Raw genomic sequence first — 19,614 nt, 5'->3', positions numbered from 1 at the left:
GATCCTTCCTCCTCAGCCTTCCGAGTAGCCAGAATTACAGGCATGCGCTACCACGCCCGGCTAATTTTTTGATTTATTGTAGAGATGAGGTCTCGCTGCCCAGGCGGGTCTCGAACCCGCGGGCTCAGGCAATCCACTCACCTCAGCCTCCCAAAGGCGCGGGATTACAGGCTGAGCCACCGAGCCCGGCCCCACATCTTTAAAATAAAAACAAATTTTTTAAAGTACTGCTCAATATCTGTGCAGGGAGAGATGTCAGAGGTTTTGGCTGACAAAGAAAAAATATGGACATATTTCAGGAGACTTACAGAGTCCTCAGCACAGGGGACAGAAGCCCAAGCTTTCTTTTGGTCATTCAGTTTTACTCTCTTGTGAGATGGCAAAAGGTGAATCTCATGACCAGAGTGTTTTTCTCCAGCACTAATGACTGTGACTAAAATAGAGCTTTTTGGGGGGGGGGGGGGACGGGGGAGAAGTTCTAAAGGCTGTGCTGCTTTGCAAGGGGGCAATAGGTCTGAGAACCATTGGTTGATGAATTCAGTCTCTTGATATGCTTCACAATGTGTAAGTAAAAGGGCATTAATATGAGGTCACTGATATAAAATTTATGGAGCTTGGGACCAGGTTCATTCAAAGGATAGTACAAAATGAAGGCTAGCATATTAGGTGGGTAGGGTTGTCAGATAAAATGCAGGATGCCTAGGCAAATGTGCATTTCAGATAAACAACAAATATAACTTTGTCCCATGCAATATTTGGAATATACATGTGCTAAAAATTCTTTGTTTTTATTTGAAATACACATTTACCTGGGTATGACATCTCTTCATTTGCTTAATCTGGCATTCCTATAAGGAAAGGCAAAGGGAGATGCTTCACTAGCTTAAGAGAATGTTTTCAGGAATCCATCACACATTTCAGAAGTTCCATTTTATTCAGAAACCAATGTGTTCCTTATAGATTACTATTTTAGTGTTTATTAAAAGAGGACTCCAAATAATATTTTATTAGCTGAGCTCTAACGTCTATGTTCTAGAAAATAATAAAACTATATTTCCTTAAGAATATGCATTTAGGGGGAGGGAGGTAAAGGAATATGCAATTATAGATTGGCAGTAGTGGGAAACTGCCCGAGGAGGGCGGGGGCAGGTTTGGCAGCAGTGGAAAACTGCTGGGGGGTGGGGGAGCACACCTCATCAACAAGAGTACCTGCATAATGAACATTTGTATATCTAAACCTGAATTGTACCCCATATTTTTTAAATAAAAAATTTAAATAAAACAATATGCAATTATATTATTTAGCTAGAAGCTATGTATCTGGCAACTTCAAATATCAAAAACACTTCTAAGCTTTTATTGTATATGTATGTAAGATATTTCATATGTATTTGCTAAGTATGCCTCAGAGTACTGAATATGTTTTGTTTTATGCTTTTAATTTGTATGGTTTGCATTTTCAGAATATAGGCCATATTTTATTTATTTCTCTTTAAACCATTCATAATTTTACAATAAAGCCTATTTTTATAGCAGTGCAAATGTTCCTTGGACAATTTTTTTTGTATTTTAAATTCCATAAAACATTCTTCCACTGGCAAAAACAATACAATGATGACAAAAACAAAACTCCTAAGACACCCATAATAAATGTCATGGGTCTCATGAGGTTTACTCAGGGCACTGCTCAACTTTTCTTATATATTAACTGAAAACCAGTTTTTCTAGTCATCGATCCTCTGAGTTCTTGGTTTTGGAATTTTCCATTTCAAAAAAGCAGAGGACAGCAAAGTAGGAAAGAGACAAAGATTTCCACTAAAGTCACACACAAGAGCAGAAAGTAGCGTGATCAAGAGTAGAAGACCCACTGAGATACAGGACCAAGAAATCTAAGAGCATCACAGGGACATGTTCTGTAGGTGCTAGCAGACCTACAAATGTCAGCTTTGTAGGCAGCACTGTGTTATTGAGGCATTCATAAGTTTGCATGTCCTCATAAAAAAATTTAAATTATATTCAAGTCAAAAGTTTGTCTTCCCATCTCTCTACAGAAAAGGTATTGCGGTACTTTACAATGTTTTATTATAGTTTTGAGAGTACTAGACAATGTCACAATTTTCTCAGAAAATTGAAATGTTGCAAATGGTGAATAATTACAGGATTTTAATATGTTTGTTCTTAGTGGTGAAAATAGAGTAAAGAATTATCATTATGTTCCTTCCACACATTATACTGGAAATTGGAAAACAGTTGTGAAAAAGAGAAGATTCCTCCTTCCCCAACCAAGCTCACAGCCTATGGAGAAGAAAGATACAGAGTAATTGTAGCCCCGGGATATTCTAAATTATGCCGTAGCAGCAAACAACTCTAAAAATATTAATGCCTTGAACAAGAAAGTTTCTAACTGTTGGCTGGAGATCTGCTTTATTATTCTCCCTCTAGAGCCCAGGCTGATGGAGCAGCTGCCATGTGACTAGAGCAGTGCTATCCTCCTGCAGGATGCTCATTTTATAGAAGAGAAATCCTGGGCTTAGGATGATTGGGTGACATGGCTAAGCAGGGGGAAGAGCTAGCTCTGAAATTAAGGTCTTTTAACGACCAATGTTTCTTCTCTCCTATAGATACAAGCTGTGTTGTGTACTAGGCTAACTACTCTCCAGGCAGTAAACAAGCTCCAAGTTATATTTCAAATGCTCATCCTTCGGTTTTTGACATGCCAGCCATCATCCATTCATTCAGCTTACCATGTGTTGGCCCTTTTTTATTACAGTGATCAAAATTTATACAGTCCCTCTCTTTGCAGAGCTTATGGTTTTATGTTGGGGGAGGCACATGGAATTGAGTTTCCCAAGCCAAGCTTGGGAAGGAAGGTTGACAAAACTGCTCTAGAGAGTTGTCTGGGGCTCTAGCTTCTAGAAGTTGCAGTCTGGGTGTGTAAGAGGACATGGACAGCCTGGTGGTTGAGAATGAGTCAGAAGCTGGACCAGCCGTGTTCCTATCTTTATTATGCAGCAGTAACCCAGAAATGCTCCCAGAAACTCTGGTTCTGGATTGGGAAACTGGAGGACTGAGTGGGACTATGGCAATAGTAGGAGGACAGGGAGGGATGAGCACAGAGTGAGGGAAAGAAAACAAAAACAATACAAGCATGACTTCTGACTGAAATGAACCTGCCAACCCAAATTCCAAAATGCACAAAGAAGGCTAATGCTTAGGAAGACCGCCAACAAAGTCATTAATCATGACGGGATTCTACTTCAGGTTGAAATTAATTTTATAGATTAGCATAACAAAGAATTTAGTATAGATACACTTGAGATATCAAAAGACAGATAAAATAAATTATAAGAAATTACGCAACAAAATAGGTAGAAATAACACCAGGTGGTAGGAAAAGGAGCCAACTAAAAATCTCAGATGTGAAGATATCAAAAGATTAGATAAAATAATTATAAGAAATTACAAAACAAAATAGGTAGAAATAACACCAGGTGGTAGGAAAAGAGCCAACTAAAAATCTCAGGTGTGAATAATATAAACATTGAAATTAAAAATTCACTAGATGAGAAAATGCCTGGATAAAGCTGAAGAAGGCATAGTGAAGTAGAAAAGGGTGCTGAGGAACACACCAAGAATACAGGCAAAGAAGAGAAAGTATTAAGAGACATGGAAGATCAATTGATAGATATCAACTATCATCTAGCATAATTTCTGAAAGAAAAGAAAGGAGGGAATGACAATGAAGCAACATTTAGAGAGCTAATTACTGAGAATTTTCTGGAATTGAAGACTTGAAATCAAATGTACATTTGATTGTCACGCATGGGAATAAGAATAAATTCATACCTAGACACACCATAGGAAAATTACAGAACACTAAGGATAAAGAGAAAATCGAAAGCTAACAGATATCACCCCACACCTGTCAGAATGGCTATTACCAACAAGATGAAAGATAAGTGTTGTCAAAGATGTGGAGAAAACGTAATTCTTGCACACTCTTGGTGGGAATGCAAATTACTATAACCATTATGGAAAACAGCATGGAAGGTCCTCAAAAAATTAAAAAAAGACTACCATATGATCTAGAAATCCAACTACTGAGTATATACTTAAAGGAAATGAAATTAGCATGTTGAAGAGATATCTGCACTCCCATGTTCATTGCATCATTATTCATAATAGACAAGATATAAAAACAACCTAAATATCATCAATGGATAAACAGAAATGTGGTATATATGCACAATGCAATGCTATTCAGCCTTTGAAAAAAGAAGGAAATTCTGCTATTTGCCACAACGTGGATGAACCTGGAGGATGTTATGTTAAGCAAAGTAAGTCAGGCACAGAAAGACAAATACCACATGATTTCACTCATATGTGGGTGCTCAAAAAAAGTCAATCTCATAGAAATAGAGTAGTATGGTAGTTGCCATGGGCTAGGGAAGTTGGGGGACTGTGGAGTTGGGGAGATGTTGGTCAAAGGATACAAAATTTCAGTTAGATATAGGAATAAGTTTAAGAACTCTACTGTATGATTTGGTGACTATACTTAGTAACAATATATTGTATATTGTATTCTTTTTTTTTTTTTTGAGTCAGAGTCTCACTCTGTCGCCCAGGTTGGAGTGCAGTGGCATGCTCACAGCCACTGCACCCTCGATCTGCTGGGCTCAGGTGATCCTTCCGTCTCAGCCTTCCAAGTAGCTGGAACTACAAGCACACGCCACCATGTCCAGCTAAGTTTTTGATTTATTGTAGAGATGTGGTCTTGCCAAGTTGCCCAGGCTTGTCTCGAACCCATGGGCTCAGGCAATCCTCTGACCTTGGCCTCCCAAAGTGCTGGGATTAGGCGTGAGCCACCGCAGCTGGCCCAATATATTGTGTTCTTAAAAAAAAATGCTAAGAGAGTGAATGTTAAATTTCCTCAGCACACACAAAAAATGTGCTATTACTACCTGTGTAGGTAATAGCTATGTTAATTAGCTAGATTTAGTCATTCCACAATGTATTTTTACTTCAAACATTATGTTGTACAACTATAAATACATATAATTCTGTCAATTTTTAAAAAAAGATTAAAGAGATAAAAGATGTAAAGGAATAAAAATTAATCTGACTATAGTCTTCTTATAGACAACAATATATTATAGAAGATAAGGGTAATGTGTTCAAAATACGGAGAAAAAAATAATTGCCAATCTGGAATTCCATATACTGAGAAATAAAGACATTTTAGACATCCAAAGACCAAGAAAGTTTACCAACCACAGATTTTCACTGAAAGAATTACTAAAGAATATTTCATTTTGGTAAACATGATTGTAACTAAATTAAATTTTTATACTTAAAAAACAACTCTGAAACAAAAATAAGATGGGGAACAGGGTCCAACATGTAACTAAAAAGTACTGGGGACCAGGTGCAGTGACTCAAGCCTGTAATCTCAGCACTTTGTGGGGGCCCAGGCCAGAGGATTGCCTGAGCCCAGGGGTTCAAGACCAGCCTGGACAACTTGGTGAGATCTCATCTCTACAATATATATATATGTATATATAAAAATTAGCCAGGCACGGTAGCACACCTGTAGTTCCGGCTACATGAAAGGCTGAGGCGGAAGGATCGCCTGAGCCTAGCAGGTTGATTCTGGGGTAACCATGAGCATGCCACTGCACTCCAGCCTGGGCAACAGAATGAGACTCTGACTCAAAAAAAAAAGTGCTGGGGCCCTTGCTATAGTCAAGAGGATAATTAAAGTTCTACTTTTAAAAAATTTATTAAAAACAAAACAAAGGCCAGGCTCGGTGGCTCAGTCTGTAATCCCGCGCCTTTGGGAGGATTGCCTGAGCCCACAGGTTCGAGACCCGCCTGGGCAGCGAGACCTCATCTCCACAATAAATCAAAAAACCAGCCGGGCGTGGTAGCGCATGCCTGTAATTCCGGCTACTTGGAAGGCTGAGGCGGAAGGATTGCTGGAGCCCAGCAGGCGAGGCTGCGGTGGCCGGGAGTGGCCACTGCACTCCAGTGAGGGCGACAGAGTGAGACTCCAACTCAAAAAAAAAAAAAAAAAAATCAAACAAAGGACAGTAAATAAGTGTTCAACTGAAGAAACTAGGTCAAGAACAACAAAGAAATTAAAATTAAAAATAATAAACATAAGAGAAAAATGGAAGAAATTGTATTTAGAGACGATTAATAAAACAAAAAGTTGGCATTTGAAACAACTTACAGAAAAAGATAAACCCTGAGGACAACCAACCAAGAAAAAATAGAAAAACACAAATAGAAAGTAGGAATAAAAAGAGATAGAAATAAATACAATGGAGATTTTTAAATACATAAAAGAATATTATTAACTGTATCCCAATAAATATAGTAACTTTCAAGAAAGTTTTATTTCTTCAAGAAAAAATTAAAAATTGGTAATTTGTTCAGATGAAACCAGAAAAAAGCCTTAGCCACTAAATAAATAAAACTATTACTCAAAAGTTCTTCTACTTCCAAAGACTCCAGGTCCAAACTATTTCATGAAATTTTTAGTAAATAGATAAACCTTGCTTTAAAAAACAAAACCTCTTTAAGAGGATTTGAGGAAAAAGGAAGAGAATTATCCAATGGATTTTTTTTTTGAGATAATAAAGCTAAACAAAGATAGTACAAGTAAAGAAAGTTATAACTTAATTTTATTTTTCATACAAACACAAAATCTTAAAGAAAATATCATGACCAAGTGGGACTTAGTCTCAAGAATAAATAAATAATTCAAGATTAGAAAACTTATTAGGTTAACGAATTAAAGAGGAAAGCTTTTCCCTTTCCCTTTTATCTTTTCAGTGTCATCTCAATAAATGTAGAAAAGACATTTGACCGAATGCAGCATTTATTCAGTTTTTTAAAAAATCTCAGCAACTACACATAATAGGCAACACTCTTTTCCTGACCAAGGCCATATATCAAAAATCTACAAACAATATTATACTAACTGGTGCTATTTTAGGGACATTTCCATGAAAGTCAGGAATAACATAAGAATAGCAGTTATGAGACTGTATTCAGCCTCTATTCATTTTACTGAGGTTCTTAACTGATGTCATATAAGAGAGATAGGAAACTGTTCTTGTATGCAGAAAATGTGATTGTCTACATAAAGAGCTTCTCAAGAAAATTCAGAGAAACTCTGAGAACCAAAGAGTATCCAACAAGGGTGCTATATACAAAAATCATACAAAACCCAGTAGCTTTCCCAGTAGTAATAACAAATTAGAAAATATAATAGAAAAAAATGAATACTATACATAATAGTAACAGAAATTATGTGACCCCTAGAGACAAATTTGTTCAAAGCTATGCAAGACCTCTATGAAAAAGCCATGAAAGTACTATTTAATAAAATAAAGATCTAAATAAATGGACAGAATTATCATGTTTATTGACTAGAGTATGTTCACCATCTCCATATTTATTTATAGGTTTGATGAAATTTTAACACTAAAAATTCTCAAAGTATGTGGGTGTATTTGTATAAAATTTTTAACAACTATTTAAAAATTCATATGAAAGGGCCAAGAAGAACTAAGATAATTTTGAAGAAGAAGAAGAGGGTGGCAGTACTTGTCTTATTAGATATTTAGACTTATTAAAAAGATTGTTGTGGTATAGGCACAGAGGATAGACACAGGTAAATGAAACAGAACAAAAGTCCGCAAATAACCTATACATATGAGGAAACTCTATACACATGTAAAATAGCATCACAAAGCAATGGGGGGGGGGAATTGTAGGACTAGGACAACTGGTTATCCATGTGGGAGAAAAGTGAAATTGGTGAAATTGATCCTATTTATACCAACCCTATAGATTAAAGACCTAAATGTGAAAAGCAAAACTTCGCAACCTTGAGAAGAGAATATAGGAAGATACATTATGACCAAATAGGGAAAGTTTTAAGATATAAGATACAAAGAAACAAAGGAATATATTTGATTATATTAAGACAAAAAGGTATGCAAAAAACCCACACTATAAACAAAATGAAAATATATTATAGAATTGGAGAAATTATTTGCAATGACTATAACCAAAATGGGAGATATTTTAAGCAGAAATTATATGTTTAATTCTTTGATCACAGAGCAATACGACTAGCAGTTAGCAGTAGAAATTAAAACAAAAAAATTAAAGTATAAATACACAGCAAAAATTAAACAAAACAAAAACAAGAGCAATTAAGATAATTCAAATAAGAGTACACCATACCAAAAGTTGTGCACCATATCGAAGCTGTACTGAAAGATGAAGTTATGGTCTTACTTGTTTTCATTATTTTCAAGAAAAGAACAATAAAAGTACTCAACCCAAGAATTTATAAAAACCACAATGACAACAAAATCCCTAAGAAACCCGGAGAAAGAAGAGAATAAAAGCAAAAACAAAACTAAATGAATTAGAATATAAGGACACATTCAAGAATTAATTCTTTTAAAGGTGATAAAATAGAAAAATGTTTAGAGAGGCTGAAGAAGAAAAAAAAACTCTTATGAATAGATAATAAAATTAGAAATAAAAATGGAGGATTCAGCACCAGAGAAGGAGGAGATATTTTAAATATATGATAATACTTTGCAACATTGTAAGTTACAAATCTGAAAATGTAGATGAAATTATAGTCTTTTGGAAACATATACATTAATGAAATTAGAAGTATAAAACTTAAAATACACCAATCACAGCTGAAGAAACTAAAAAAATAAAAGAGGGAAAGACTTTCCTCCAAAAAAATAGCGTCTAGGCCTAGAAAGCATTGTAGGAAAAATTCTTTTAACTCTTAAGGAATAGGTAATCACTCTGCTTTGACAATTTCAAAACATCGAAAATGCGGAAAGATTATCTACTTTACAAAAATAACCCTGATGTCAAACCCTGAAAAAGACAGCTAAAAAACACAAACAAAAACAAAAACCAGAAAAGAAAGAAAATAATAAGCTATCTAAATTATGAATGTAGAAATGATAATCTAAACACAGATAACAGCATAAAAAGATTAACCTAAATAGGGTTTCACCTAGAATGAAAATATTTTATGTTTTAATATTAGAATAATCCAATAGTATAATATATCACATCCACAGGTTAAAAAAGAAAATCCAAATAAGATTCTCAATAGATGCAGAAAAGGCATTTAAATTCAACAGCTAGTACTTATTAAAAAATAATTACAAATTTAAGAACCTCTTAACAAAACAAAGAGTATTTATTTCAAACTGTCAGAAACTTCCTTAAGAATTAGATACCTAAGGCAGTATTATTAAAATCAGAAACAAAACAGAGACATAGTTTATTGCCATTTTCATTTAATTTTGACCTAGAAGTTCTAACCAATGAAATAGGGCACTTATAAAAATAAGATGAAAAAAGGTTAGAAGGCAGAAAACAGATGTGTAATTATTTGTAGGTAACATAATTACATTCCTGGAAACTCAAAAGAAAAATTCAGTAAAAAGTACTAGAATTGATATTAGAGTTCAAGAAAACTGCTAAATATAAAAAGGAGACACAAAAGTCAGTAGCTTTTCCATATAGAAATTTTATAATAAAAAATTGTATCTGCTAATTTCCCATATAGCTTTTTTTATGTAGAAATACTATCCAGTCAGAAAATGTAATTTCCTGGGGGATGAGCCACCTGAGACCCAATCCCCACCACTACACAATATGTCCATGTAACAAGCATGCACTTGTACTTCCTAAATCCAAAATAAAAATGAAAAAAAAAAAAAGAGATGTAGAGTCATCACCCATAGACCTAAAAAAAAGTTTTTTAAAAAGGTAAAATTACAATAGTAAAAACTCAACAATGATGATATGGAAAACTGTATGAAATGCCTTGAAATACCTTTAATAAGAATGTGAATGATCCATATGTAAAAATATAAAATATTACTGAGAAATATAGACAATTTGAATTCTAAGTTTTATGGCAATGATGCCAATGTTTCGCAAATTTATTTGTATGTTCAATATAGTTTCAATTAAAATCTCCATAGGATTCTTTTCAGTATTTCACAGAATCATTCTAATATTCACTGAAAGAATAATTAGACATGAACAGCAAAGAAAATGTTGAGCATGGAAAGGAATATTGAGACAGTGGCCCTGCTAGCTCTTAAACTATTTTAAAAAGCAAGTATCAATAAAGTTGTGTGGAAGAAACAAAAGAACAAGTTATGAATGTATAAATCATTGGCCCAGAACAGATATTCTGAGATCATATTATTATATAAGAAATTAATCTATGGTAAAGAAAGCATCACAAATCAGCAGAAAATAAAATTATTATTAAATAAATTATGCTGGGTTATTTGATTATTTAGGAAAAAATTAAATTTAAAAATTTATCTTGGCCAGGCTCAGTGGCTCAGCCTGTAATCCCAGCAACCTGGGAGACCGAGGCAAGTGGATTGCCTGAGCCCACGGGTTTGAGACTCACCTGGGTACCATGGTGAGACCTCGTCTCTACAATAAATCAAAAATTAGCTGGGTGTGGTAGCACGTGCCTGCAGTTCTGGCTACTTGGAAGGCTGAGGTGGAAGGATTGCCGGAGTCCAGCAGGTCGAGGCTGCGGTGGCCAGGAGTCCAGCAGGTCGAGGCTGCAGTGGCCAGGAGCATGCCACTGCACTCCAGTCTGGGTGACAGAGTGAGACTCCAATTCAAAAAAGAAAAAAAGATTTACCTTTTATAATCAAAACACATTTTTTTTTGAGTTGGAGTCTCTGTCACCCAGGCTGGAGTGCAGTGGCACTATCATGGCCACTGCAGCCTTGACCTGCTGGGCTCAGGCAATCTTTCCACTCAGCCTTCCAGGTAGCTGGAACTACAGACATGTGCCACCATGCCTGGCTAATTAAAAAAAAAAAAAAAAAAGGTATTTTGATTATGACTTGAGGTAAATCTTTAAATTTAATTTTTTTCTAAATGATCAAATACTTTTTTTATTTTTTGTAAAGACGAGATCTTGCCAAGATGTCCAGGCTGGTCTTGAACCCCTGGGTTCAGGCGGTCCTCTCACTTCGGCCTCCCAAAGTGTTGGGATTACAGGTATGAGCCATGATTTCTGGCTCAAAATACCTTTTGATGGATAAATAGATATAGTCAGCTGTAAAATACATAACCTTTAAAATAAAACTTAAAAAATAACTACAAACACATGAAAAAATATTCAATAACTTTAATCATCCAGGAAATGCAAATTAAAACTTCAATAGGCTACCACTGCACACCCAACAGAATGGCTAAAATGAAACAAACTGACACCAACAAATGCTGACAAGGATATGGAGCAACTGGAATTCTCATGCATTGTTGGTGCGGTTGTAAAATGGTACAACCACTCTGGGAAAATGTCTGGCAATTTCTTATAAAACTACACATACATCTATCCTGTTTCCCAGCAATTCCATCTCTAGGTGTTCACCCAAGAGAATTGAAAGTATATGTCTATAAAAGGACATTTGCAAGAATATTCATTGTGTGTTTATTCATAATGGCCCCAACTAGAAACAGCCCAGGTGTCATTCAAAAGAGGAATGAATACACATACTGTCATATGGACATACTATAATAAAAGCTTACTTTTAGTAAAAAAAGATACACAAACTCCTTAAGCACACCAACACAGATGAACTTCACAAACATTATGCTGAGTGGAGGAAACCTTTCATAAACTAGTTCCTGCTGTAAGATTTCATTTATGTAAAGACCTAAAATAGGCAAAACTAATCCATGATGACAAAATAAAGACCCATGGTTGCCTCTGGATATAGTGGGAAGGAAGACTGACTGGAAAGGAACACAGGAAACTTTCTGAGGTGATAGTAATTTATTTTAAAAAAAAAAAACAGGTCTATTTAGATATAATTTATATAATTCACCCATTTAAAGTACACAATTCAATGTTTTTTAGTATATTTATAAATATGTGCTACCATCCCTTGAAAAAGAAACCCGGATTGGCAGTAGTGAAAATCTACAAGGGCAGGGGGGTACACCTCATCAACAAGGGTACCTGCATAATGAACCCTGAATTGTACCCCACATCTTTAAAATTTTTTTAAAGTTTTAAAAAAGAATGTATGATAAATAAATCTTAATAAATCAGGAAAAAAAAAAAAGAAACTCATACCCTTTGAATTTCTGTATCTCGTCAAAATTCACCAAATGACCCATTTAAGATTTGTGCATTTTCCCATAATTATATAAAATATGTAAGTCTTATCTTTAAAGACTTTTTTTACTAAAAAAAAATAAAATAATTTTTAAAGTTCTATATGGGAAAGTCATTCCTTAGAAAGAAAAAAATATAATTGATTACATCTTAAAACTTCTGTGTATCAAAAGAATAGATATATAAAACATTCAAATGCAAATATCAATCCAGGGAATGATTATTATTTTTGAAAAACATAATAGAACAAGAGTACTTTGTCTATATATTTTATGTATGTGTAAAACATTTTAAATCATTGCAGATATTAAGATACCAACAGATATACAGGCAAAGACTTTGAACAGAAAATTTAAAAAGAAAAAAAAAGCTTTGTAGGGGTCACAGAAACCAACTCTCTTTACAACCATTTTGGATTGATTAGCCACGAATATAGTAGCTTAGATTTACTGCTTGAAGTAAGCCTAGCAATATCATCAACGATCCAGGGGGAAAAGATCAGTCAAAACACACAGTCTACAGAAACACACATAAGAAACACTCTTAGTCCAGGTTAGGTCAGGGTTCTCGGTGTGTATCTTTCTCTGGGCACATTCTTTTTCCATGATGAAAATGTGAAACATGCAAAGGGCATATACTCAAAGTATGAGATTTAATAAAGCTTGTTAACAAACATAGGAGGAGGAAATTTCTTTGTGTTTACAGAAATTAAAAGTTACATCAAGAGCAGTATTTATAAAAGTCCTACGGTTTGTATACTCTTTGATTTATTTACCATTGAGAAACATATTTATTCTCCTTTGAGAAAATATATTTAAAGTAAATAAGAATTGCTATGCACAAGGATTTATCTGCAAGAATGGTTATTACAGTACCATTTGCAATACCTATGAGTCAGATATTACCTAAATGTTTAACACAGAATATTAGTTAAATAAATTATACTACAAAGCTATTAAATTGATTTAAGATTCCTCTATAACCATTAAAATTATGTTGTAGAAGAATATTTAATGATGTGGGAAGATATTTACATCTTGAGTTTAAACCCTCCACCCCCACCCCCACCAATTCCTTGATTCTGTTATGCTAAGCTCTTCTCTTCACTGTGGACACACAAACATTCAGCTTCTATCGATTTTCTCCCTTCCTTTCTCCCCACTTCCCTTTGGAAGCTATTCCCATCTCTCACCCTGGTAAGGAGAAAATAGGCTAGTATTAGAATAGGGGGAAACAAAACACTTTTTAAAAATGAAAACAAGAAGGTTGCAAGACACTGTCCTGGTTAACTTTTTTACAAAATATCCTTACCATGATTAAAAATTCAAACAGAAAGTGCATATAACGAAAAGTCTGTCTAGTTCTAGTTGCCTTAATGAGTTTTTCCTTTCTCTTTCTAGACATCTCTTTAGAAAGACATCCACCAAAGGAACAAAAAAAAAATGAATCACAAGACAACAAAGAAAGAAGGAAGGGAGGAAAGGAAGATGGAGGGAGAGAGAAAACAAGAGGGAAGGAAGAAAAGGTGGTACTATGGGGAAAAATTAGAATAAGTTTATTCTGTGAAGATTCTAAACAGCCAACATTTATTTTAAAATATAAAAACATTTATTTTAAAATATATATTTTATTTTAAAATATATATTTAAAAATTAGAATAAGTTTATTCTATGAAGATTCTAAACAGCCAACATTTATTTTAAAATATATGTTAAACATTTGGATCCTTCAGGAATCTGCCACTAACTTAATAACACTATTAAATTAATAATAAATTATTTATAAAATAAACCAGGGTCAAAAGCGAGGACGCTTTTTTACTCGAGATAGAAAATAGTCACTCATACCCAAATTAGGATGCCTGGTCCAACCAACATTAACGTACCTCTAGAAAAATGGGGTATAGGATGTGAAATTATGACTGTTTTCAGTGTGCAGCTTTGAGATAAAGAAAGTAAAAGTTAAGACCTTAGAATGCCCCCAACCTGAGTTTACTCCACTGGAGAGTATGCCTAGGACAGAAATACCAAATGACAGTCACGGTGGGTACACTAAATTTTCTTTCTGGCATCATCCTCAGATGTTTGGGATAGGGCCACAGATCCCAACTCTCTTTACAACCATATTGGATTGATTAGCCACGAATGTAGTAGCTTAGATTTACTACTTGAAGTAAGCCTAGCAATATCATCAACAGGTCCAGAGGGAAGAATTCAGTCAAAACACGTAGTCTACAAAAACACACATAAGAAACACTCTTAGTCCAGGGTAGGTCAGAGTTCTCGGTGTGTGTCTTTCTCTGGGCACATCCTTTTTCTATGATGCAAATGTGAAACATGCAAAGGGTCTATACTCAAGGGATGAGATTTAATTAAATTAATTTGTATTACTTTATCAAACACATTTTTAAGTGAACAGAAATGTTTTTTGTGTATGACTCAGCTTATAGCTCAAAAATAATTATCAATTTATTTATGAATATTTATAAGTGAACATATCATTGGTTTATGATTTTTTCTCTTTTTACATTAAAAAAAAAACTTTTTGACCACTGTCTATGTGAAAGACACCTTGCAAAGCTGACAAAATGAGAAGGTATTTTGTGGGGGAAAACAGCATGGGAACAAGAACAGAAGGAAGAATTAACTTGGGAATGGAAGGAAGAAGGAAAGAGGAAAGGGAGACAAAAACCAGTCAATGCCAGATAGGAAAGAACAAGAGAACAGAGTTATCTTTTGCAGAGGGAAGAAGCATCTTATAAAAGCTATAACTCTTATAAAAATTTAGAAATAGGTCCTTACATATAAAATAAAGTGAATGGTTTTCCTCGGGGGGAAAAATGGCTCTTTCATAATTTATCCTTCTCTTTTATAAATTTAAATGTAGATCTGAGAGCAGAACTTGTTTTTTAAGGGGTTATCTAGTCCAATTGCCTCTCCTTCACCTGCCATTAAAATGCCCAGACACCCAGTTGACCTTATTGTTATTACACCTGCATTAACCATTTCAGTTAAAGAATCAGCAGGTGAAATTAAGTCTGACGGTTCTCCTGATTTACCTCCAATATACAAATGAAAGAAAACTACTGTCATGTTTTTAAAGGAGACTTTTCTAAAGAAGTGTTTCTGAGTTGAGTATTCTACTTTCATCTGATTTTAGCAGACAGTCCCAAGGATGTGAGCATTTTTTCTTATTAATGTTAATGCTTTCAGGAGATGCCATTTCTAAGCATGGCTTCACTTGCTGAGCCCCCAGGCCCTGAGCACAGAGAACTAAAGGCAAGAAAACCAACTAAACAGAACAGAACTCTGGAATTCACAGCTCTTATCTCATTCATTTATTCTGAAAATACTTACTGAGCATATACTATGTGCAGACTCCAAGTTAGCCATTGGGGCTACAGTGGTGGGCAGGCCCTGTCCCTACCCTCCCAGAGCTCAGGACTCTTCCTCTGGGTAGACAGAGGAAGTGTTACTAATATTCCCATTATAAGATGAGGAAATGGAGGCTGGATGTGGTGGCTCACACCTGTAATCCCAGCACATTGGGAGGCCAAGATAGAAAAATTGCTTGAGCCCAGGAGTTCAAGATCAGCCGAGGCAACATAGCAATACCTTGTTTCTACAAAAATAAAAATATTAGTCGGGTGTGGTGGCACATGCCTGCAGTCGTGGCTACTTGGGAGGCTGAGGTGGAAGAATCATCTGAGCCGAGGAGGTTGAGGCCACAGTGAGCTGTGATCGTGCAATTACACTTCAGCCTGGGTGACAGAGTGAGACCCTGACTCAAAAAAAAAAACAAACCAACACTCAGCTCTGGAACGGACTGGAGCCCAGTTTTTCTCTCCTGAGATCTAAACATATGGCATACCATGTCGATGGTTCTCAAAAAATTTCCCTTAAGAATTAGACAAAGGAACTTTAAGAAGGCGTTCCTCAGCCCCTCCCCCTGGGCTTCTGCTTCCCATCTTTAAAATTGGGCAAAATGATTTGTATCCTCGTTCCTGCCTTAGAAGCAGCAGCACATTCCTTTGCACAACTCAGACTATTATTATAATTATTAATATTGGTATTATTATAAAAAAAAGAAATCTGCTGGAGTCTTTAAATCCACCTTTCCCTAGAGTTGGGTAAATAAAAAAATAAGACTGCAAGAACATGTTTTCCTATAAAAATATAAGACATCAAGGTATTCAGATAATGATGTGAGATTTGGATTGGTCCTCGGGGAACTCTGAGTTCACCTGCCTTCTGTGACATCGGAATCATCTGCGCAAAAACGGAGCCGAGAGAAGGGCTGTTTTTCCTGAGAGCATTTTCTTGCTCCTTTGCTCATTTCAGCTGTTAGCAGCAGCTGGTTACTTCAGTGTGCTGAAATGTCCCCTGCCTTGTAAACATTCTCTCTAATACCATGCATTACTCATAGTTTGAAAATCACTTTGCTGAAACATAATTATGTTAATGTCAGATGAGTCAGCAGGAGGACAGCACGCTGCCCCTATGGCTGCTGCATCTCCTGCCAACCTCTAAATGCCTCAGTGCCCAGGGCTTCAAAAAACAAAAAAAGAAAGAGAAGCCCCCCTTCAACAGGATGGAAGAGAAATTATGCTTATGGCTCACAGAACAGCTTCAAAGGAGTGGCCAATTTTGTTTTCACCGCAACATGAAAGGGATAGTTGAAGTAAAGTTGCTCACCCTGGGTTCAACTAGTTACGTGAAGAATAAACAGGAACTTGAAGAGTTTCTATAGAGAATCTGTGATTTTCCCCCAAGGATGAGTAGAAACAGATGGCTCTGGTCACTATCCAGTTGTGGTCTGCTAGTTCCCGGTGAGGCGTTTTTACATTTGTAGGAAGTGATGCCGGGCAGCAGGGAGGTGCATGGTCCAGGACTACTCCCCTTAGGCACCAGCAGGAATTGGGGGACTGCTCATTTGCAGGCAACCCTGGTGGGGCAGGCTCCCCACTGCCTTTTTTGCTCCAGTGGCACGACCCCTCACACAGAGCTTGCAGCCACTTTCTTAGGCTGTTTTCAGCATTATTTATAACCTCTCGATCGTTTCCCCTCCCTCAGCTGCTGGGAAGGGAACAGAAACTGACAGGACTAGAGATTTCCATAGCCTAGATGATCATGGCCCCCGCCCCGTCTAGCCCGGGTCACAGTTCAACCTGCCATTAACCCCAAACACCCCCTCTCAGCCTGCCTTCCTCCACCTTCCCTTTCTAAACTCAGGGTGTCACTAAAATACAGCCACAGAGTGATCACAATAGTCTCTCAGGCATAGTGTCTCACTGATGTCTCACAACAGCCCATATTTAATAAGTGGGAAAACTGAGTTTCAGAGAAGAGGTGTTCTTGCCCAAAGTCACACAGCAAGTGACAGAGTCAGACACTCATACTTGTGCCCTTTCTACTCTGCCAACAACAGAACATCAGATCCAAACTTCAAGGACTGAAGAGTACCCCTTCAGGTTGGAAGGCACAGATTTTTACAGATGAGGCGAGAAACCAAAATCTAAAGAAGGGCAATGACTTGCCCAAGGTCACATAGATTGCAATTGGCAGAATCAGCCACCAGACAAGGTCTCCAAGGCTTTTCTTCTCCAGACTTTTTGCTTCCTCACCTGGACTTATTCCACTTTAGAGACTGGAGGAGTTAGCTCTCCCCAGACGGATGGTAACATATCCATCTACACTGCTGATACAATGCATTCTATTCCCAAAGCACAAGAGCCCCAGAGGAGGTAGGAATGTCAAAGGGGAAAAACACACTGGAGGAAAGGGGTTAACCCAACCTAGTGGCTTCTCATTATGCAAAGAGTAATTGACACCCCCAGACTGACCACAGCACTGATCAATGGTATCTTCAAACCATGGCTTCATCTGGGAAATTCTGAGACGACCTCATTGCCTCAGTGGGATACTGATATGGTTCCACAGTTGTTATATAACCTGTGGAGGCATAGGTAAAAAGCCTAATCCAACCTAGAGATTCTGTAGCAGCCGAACTACAGCCCTTTCCAATCCCATGTCTCAGACCACTTCACTGGGTGTCATGTGCACCGAACTTCTCACTTTCCCACCCAGCTTCACGGTGGCATCCACTCAGCCTAGCCACCGTGGGTATCCCCTCAGCTGGAGTCTTCCTAGTCAAACCTCTTTCTCCTGTGCCATTTCCCCAGCTTGGCCCCCAAAACAAAGAAAAGTTAAGACTCACATTTTGGAGTGAGGTGCTGAAAATCCTTAGGAAACCGTGGAGCATCCAATTTAGAGGAGGATTTCTCCTCTTGTCACACCTTCCCATCTGATCCCATCCAATTTATTCTCAAGGCATGGATGGTCAACTAAAGCTGACCCCACCTCCACATCCAAAACAACCAACAGCTGTTACTATATTGAGTGGCAGTATGATGTCATACCATAGGTGACTAACCCACCGAGGCTTCCCTGCGAGCCATCATCTAAATATGAGAGCCTTCCATCATCCTGACCTTTTCAGGGGAGCAAGCTGAGTGAGGGGCTCAACACTGATCCCAGGGCTCAAGAGCACGTCTGGCCTTTTGCGGCCAGCACCTCTGAGGACACACATGAGCATCTGAGGACACACCCTCTGCCCCCTCGTTCCCCCCCCCCCGTGATTCCCTTCCTAGTAGAAGAGACACTTTCATCCAAGACTGTGTTCCTCCATTGGGCTAACTTTGAAATTAATAGCCACCAGAATGTACAATAATCACAGTAATTAGAGAAGAATGGGGGGGCTATATATATTTACCATGCTATCTATCCCAGCTGCTAAGTTAGATTCTTTACATATAACTTTACACTTAATTCTCAAAACACTCTGAGGAAGGCATTACAATCTCTGTGGTGTCAGAGAAACTGAAATTAGAGAGGTAAGTAACTTTCTCAAGGTTGCAGAGCTGGCTGGTTGTGGGCCCAGATTCCAGTGCAAGTCTTATGACTCTATGGTGGAAAGAGCTCTATAGAAAGGTGTTACCACCTCACCTGGCATTTTAAAAATAGACCTTATTTTGTAGAACAGGTTTAGATTCACAGTAAAACTGAGTGGCAAGTGCAGAGATTTCCCATATACTTTCCCCACACTTACTTAGCCTTCGCCCATTACCAAGATCTTCCATCCGATTGGTGCATTTGTTACAATCAATAAGCCTGACTAACATATCATATCACAAGCCGGGCTCGGTGGCTCAGCCTGTAATCCCACGCCTTTGGGAGGCTGAGGTGAGTGGATTGCCTGAGCCCACGGGTTCGAGACCCGCCTGGGCAGCGAGACCTCATCTCTACAATAAATCAAAAAATCAGCCGGGCGTGGTAGCGCGCGCCTGTAATTCCGGCTACTCGGAAGGCTGAGGCGGAAGGATCGCCGAATCC

General features: G+C 37.1%; 1 protein-coding gene across 1 annotated transcript in view; it reads right to left on the bottom strand.

Moving 5' to 3' along the window:
- Positions 1-18,586, bottom strand: part of ATF3 (activating transcription factor 3) — a 60,881-nt gene extending 42,295 nt beyond the window's left edge. The window contains exon 1 of the mRNA XM_008073569.1: positions 18,440-18,586. The gene's annotated coding sequence lies outside the window, so the exon portion shown is untranslated. The remainder of the gene's footprint in view (positions 1-18,439) is intronic.
- Positions 18,587-19,614: the final 1,028 nt, after the last annotated feature.

Source organism: Carlito syrichta, unplaced genomic scaffold (genome assembly GCF_000164805.1).
Source record: "Carlito syrichta isolate Samal-C Ts95f unplaced genomic scaffold, Tarsius_syrichta-2.0.1 Scaffold315946, whole genome shotgun sequence".
NCBI classification, from domain to species: domain Eukaryota; kingdom Metazoa; phylum Chordata; class Mammalia; order Primates; family Tarsiidae; genus Carlito; species Carlito syrichta.
The sequence above is the reverse complement of the archived record's forward strand: the minus strand, read 5'-3'. Positions and strand labels throughout refer to the sequence as shown.